Source organism: Catharus ustulatus, unplaced genomic scaffold, assembly GCF_009819885.2.
Source record: "Catharus ustulatus isolate bCatUst1 unplaced genomic scaffold, bCatUst1.pri.v2 scaffold_163_arrow_ctg1, whole genome shotgun sequence".
Classification (NCBI taxonomy): domain Eukaryota; kingdom Metazoa; phylum Chordata; class Aves; order Passeriformes; family Turdidae; genus Catharus; species Catharus ustulatus.
Window position 1 is genome coordinate 5,696 of NW_024879509.1, and position 5,695 is coordinate 11,390.

Here is a 5,695-nt window from a genome sequence, read left to right on the forward strand (position 1 = left end):
ATACATTTCTTATACATGTCAGAACATGCCCCCCCCTGGTGACAGACTAATCTAGAGCTTTCGGTCCACCGGGGCAACGTATGCATAACACCCCAAATATGCTGGGTACAGCCTAGAGTAGAACAGCGCCCCACATGCCAAGGTACCCTGACATTAAAAGGACAAAAGTTATCCCTTGTCAGTCTCACAGACACAGAGGCTGTTACTGTTATCTCCCCAGCCCAATGGCCCTCACAGTGGCCCCCGGCTGAAGTGCCCCAGGCACTTTCAGGCACTGGGGGAAGCAGCCTTAGCTGTCAAAGCCACCACTTGATCCAGATCAATGGCCCCAGGAGCACCTCACCTCAGTCAAACTGTTGGATTACCAGTTGCTTGGCTTTTACTCCAAAGTTTTAACAAGTTTTTATTGTGAAACTTTCTGTACAGTTATTTAGTAATTCAAGTGTAATTATTCTTCCTTGCTACATTTCAGTATATGAAGCACCACAAATAAACAGCAGCTTACTCTTTAGAATAAACTGAACCCTTCACTTTGTAACTGTTTGTATGCAAGGATCAGTCTTAACACACCCACTAAGCTAACCAAGTTACTTGTGTAAAACTCATTCTAATTGTTACAGTCTTCAGTGTTTATATCTCATTGCTTTTATTAGGCCGAACTCAAATCTGTCGTACAAGCATTCTTTAAAAAGCTGCAGCAGTTGAATTTCTACAGTAAATTCATGTTGCTACTATCTCAATACAGTTGTTTACTTGCATGTTTAATTGCTGTATGACAAATCTTCAGTAACTTTTTGTAATGATAGAATCAAAATGAATTAAGATTCTGTTAAGGCCAAGTACTGTTGAGTTAATTTTTGTTAAGATTAAGTATTAGACTAAGTAAAATTAAATTGAAGTGCTATTTAATTTATGTGTTTTTATTTTAAGTTCTGTTAAGTGCTATTAAGATCAATTCAGTAATGTTAACTTTGAGTTCTCTCAAGTGTGCTTCTATTATATCTAAGTAAGGTTAAGTTTTAGGGAAATTAGTTTCAAATTCTGTTAAAATATAAGATGCAATTCTAATGATATAGAGATGAGTAATGTGAAGTGTGCATGGAGTTAACTTCTGTTAAAATCTGTTCATTTGAACTACAAGATAGTTATTTTATTGTAAACATAAGACAGAACCAGTTAGTTAAGCTGTTTAGTACAGTAAATTCACGAATACAAGCCGCACTGACTATAAGCCGCATCTCTGGGTGCTGGCAAATATTTCATTCTTTGTCCATAAATAAGCCGCACCTGAATATAAGCCGCTCTGTCGTTGGCAGCGAGGACCCACGTGCAACAAAGTTGCCAAATACTAACAGAACCGCGGCATGACGGGGGGTTTACTGGCTCAACTAAGGCTGTGCAGGCTCATCCCGCTAGGGGCTGCTGACGGGGCCAGGTGGCCCAGCTCGGTGGAGCTGCTCGGGGCTGGCCGAAGCCTCTGGGTTCGATCGCCCTGGCCCCGCTCCCACCGTGGTGCTGGCCGGGCACGGAGAACGCGCCCCGCTCACGCCGCAGCGCCGGTCGGGCATGGAGCATCCCTTGCTCCCGCCACGGCGACGGAGGTTGGGGTAGAGCCCCCGCCCTGAGTTGTGGCAATGGCAGCGCGGGCCACACCCCCTCCTCCCCGAGCCGCGGCAATGGCGGCGCGGGGTCCCCCCGTCTGTCCCCTGGGCTGCGGCAGAGGAGGGAAGAAGAGAGCTCTCCCACCTCTCTCCCCGCCCCCCATGCTGCCTGCAGGGAGCCAGGGCAACAGAGTAACACTTTGTAACAATCGCGAAATGCTGGCTTTTACTGGCAGGTGCTTGGCTTGGCGCCCTGGCTGGCACGTCTGGGGTTGTAAATGTCAGAAAATTTTTCACATATTAGCCGCCCCCGAGTATTAGCCGCACTTCCGGGTTTCCACCAAAATTTTTGTCAAATTGCTACGGCTTGTATTCGTGAAATTACTGTACTTTCTTTTTTGCTTTTTTGCGTTAATGTCATGATGGATAAACGTCTAAGAACATATTACCTCAATTTCTTAAAACAGTTATTTCTGATATATTAAAAATCTTGATTATGTTCTTAATCTCATGATGTGAATTCATTGAGTTTTTTGTACCAGGCATTATCCATTAAGATATTATTACATTACTAATTTGCTATTTGTCTGTGGTACCATTGACTTTAGCTGAAGATAAATTACAAAGCTGGCTGCTTTACAGACTTTAATATACGCTTGTTCAGCTATCTAAAAACTTCCTAACTACTATTACTAAGAAGATTTTAGAATATGTTAGGGAGACTCTTGCAGTTAAGGCCTGGACCTTGGCCACATCCCAGCCTTTCCTGGTCAAGAGGTATGCCAACAACCTGGGTTTCTTCTGCATCAAAATAATACTTAAGTCATTTTGAGTTGCTGAATTTGGACCTATAATAGCTGGAACCCTTTTTGGATTGAACTTGGAAAATCTTACCTGGGAATGGTTCTCCAAGCCCTCACTCTAAAAGGAGGCTTGCCAGTTACTGCAGACTCTGGGTGATGGTACAGTATTTAGGGAACTGATAATGCATTGTTTTAAATTACCGTGCTGTCTTTCATGTATTATAAATTGTGTGTTTTAACTAATTTATTTTTGCTTGGTGTGAATTTATGGTTTTGCCACGTTGCTTTGTTTTATTTTGTTTTTTATGTTTCCTTCATTTTCAAGAACAGGAGACACACTGTTGTTTAAAAACTAAAGAAGAGGGAACAAGGCCCCTCAAAAATGTTTAAATAATGCAATATTTATACTAAGAATTTTTAAATTAAATCAAATTTAATCCCTGGCAGAGTGAGACTGCTTTGAAGATTTACATGTGCAGAGGCACTTTCTAAAAGTTTCTATGTAAAGGTCCCTAATTGAGTGTACAGCGATGAAGACTAACTGATTTACTGACCTAGGGAGAAGGTGAGCATGTGTTTCATCACCAGAAGGTCCGAAGTAGTTACCTGCTTGTCTGAACAAACATGATTGCCTTCAAAAGGAATGTGGCCTAGAGAAAAGAAAAAATTAGCTAATTTCAATCCAGCCCTGGCACTGAAGAGTTGTGATTTCACCCTCTGGGGATGCCTGTGAGAAGAACCTCATCAGCACCCGTTTGACCTGTAATAGACTTATGGACTTAGTAGATGGATAAGAAATTTGGTTAAAATAGGCTTATATGTATTAGGCATTGTATTATGTATTGTTATAGTTATTTCTTGTATTTTACAGTGTGTGAAAAAATTAATAAACAAGTCACTTAAGAGTGTATTTTTAGTTGAAAGGAATGGGGGAGATATGGGAACTGAGACTGATAGCACTGTGGATTTAATTGGCATATGCAGTTTGATAACCAGGATGCCTTGGTCAGAGCAAACAGAGCTATGAAGATTACAAGAAGATTGGATCAAGACTGGTGACAGGAAAGAAGATTGAACTAAGCAGAAATAGAAAGGCTCTCTGTGTGATGTTCAGCCAATGAATGCAGTAAAAATTACGAGCCTTCCTAAAAATGGTGTATATGCATGTGTAGCTCACAGTAAATTCGGATTCTGATCACAAACAGGTAGTCCCCCTCTCTCTCTCAGTCATCGATATCCGACTTTGGTGGAGTTATGCCCCACCCATTCAGCCAAATAAAGAACACCTGCTTTCTACAGGAAAACACAGCAGACATTCCTCAAACACAGAGCTGAAATGCACAAAAAAGAAAATGCTCACAAAATGTCACCGAACCATTTCCAAGCCACTAAAATCCCTGAAATGTAATCAGACAATTTAATTTAAACAGCAGAATGGGTCAGAATCCTTATCTTTGCTTTGCAAAGAACAACAAGTACAGTATGTCCACTTAAGACAATTCCTTCTGGAATAAAACATTCCTCAATTTCCCCTGAAGCTGGGATTTTGTACTAAATACAGACATGATGAAGACTTTTATTCCCAACCTTTCATGGCAGTTCACTTGTGCCCTGTGAGTCCCACTGTAAAGAGCTTTTGAAGAGATTGTTTTATCTGCAATGACTTTGTGCCTGTAATCAGGGAGTATTTTTAATTATTCTTTACCCATTGCTGCCCTCAGAGTGGGCTTGCCTGAGGAGAATAGAAGCTCAGACATGTGGGTGTGAGCAGGCTGCTACCCCTGGAGAAATCAGAGCAAACACAGAGCTCACATCTGGGATTTGAGAGGTCCCAGCTGGTTGGAAGCTGGTGAATGTTGTCCCAATTGTCAAGAAGGATAAAAAAGAGGACCCCAGACACTCCAGACCAGTCAGTCTCACTTTGATACCCAATAAAATCATTGAAAAGTTTATTCAGGGAAGCATTGAAAAACACCTGGAGGACAATACAGGCATCAGTCAGAGTCAGCACGGCTTCATGAGAGGAACGTTCTGCTTGTGAAGTCTGATTTCCTTCTACAACAGGGTAAAACCCACTTGGTGGATGCAGGACAGCCAGCACATGGAATCTTTCTGGATTTCAGCAAAGCTTTTTGTACTGTACCTCCCAGAATGCTTCTGGACAAAGTGTCCAGCACACAGCTGGATAAACACATTGGAGGATGGGTGAGCAACTGGCTCAGGGGTCAGGCAGTGAGGGTGGCAGTGACTGGGGTGACACCGCGCTGGCAGTGGTCACCAGTGGGTTCTGCAGGGCTCCACTGCCAGCCCCGGCTCTTCCACATCTTCCTTAAGGACCTGAACACAGGACCTGAAGGGATAATCAGTGAATTTACTGATGACACTAAACTGGGAGGAGCTGTTGCCTGCCTGGAGGGCAGAGAGGCTCCGCAGAGAGACCTCACAACTGGAGATGGGCAATCACCAACTGTGTGGAGTTTAACAAGGGCAGTGTCGGGTTCTGCCCCTGGGATGGGGCACCCCTGCCTGGGTGTATGCCCTGGGAAGGTGAGGCTGGAGAGCAGCTGCGGGGAGGGATCTGGGGGTCCTGGCCAAGGGCAAGTTGAACATGAGTCAGCAGTGCCCTGGCACTCCAAAGTGCCACCGTGTCCTGGGGCAGCAGGCCCAGCAGCAGCAGCCGCGCCAGGGAGGGGATTGTCACACACTGCTCTGCACTGGGGTGGCCTCTCCTTGAGTGACAGCACAACATAGAAAAGACATAAAGACATTGCAGAGTGTCCAGAGGAGGTCACAAGGATGGGAACGGGACTCTGTGGGGAAGAGCTGAGGACAGTTGGTTTGTTCAGCTGGAGACGAGGAGACTCCCATCTGACCTCACTGAGCTCTTCAACATCTTCCTGAGGGGCAGTGCAGGGGCCAGTACCAATCTCTTCACTCTCATGAGCAGGGACAGGACTCGAGGAAATGGTTGGAGCTGAGTCAGGGGAAGCTTAAGTGGGATATCAGGAAAAAGTTTTTCACCTAGAGGGGGCTTGAGCACTGGAACAGGGTCCCCAGGGAATTGGTCCCAGTCCCAAGTCTGTCTTGGGACAAGAAGCATTTGGACAGTGCTCTCAGGCATTGTCTTAGGTGGAATTGTTGTGGGGTCCTGTGCAGGGACAGGACTTGGACTCAGTGATCCTGATGGGCCCTTCCAACACAGCACATTCTGAGCTTCTCTGAAATTGCTTCTATGTCCAGCATTCAGCTTTGATGCAGCAATGTATTGCCTTAGTTAAGGCCATAGTTTAT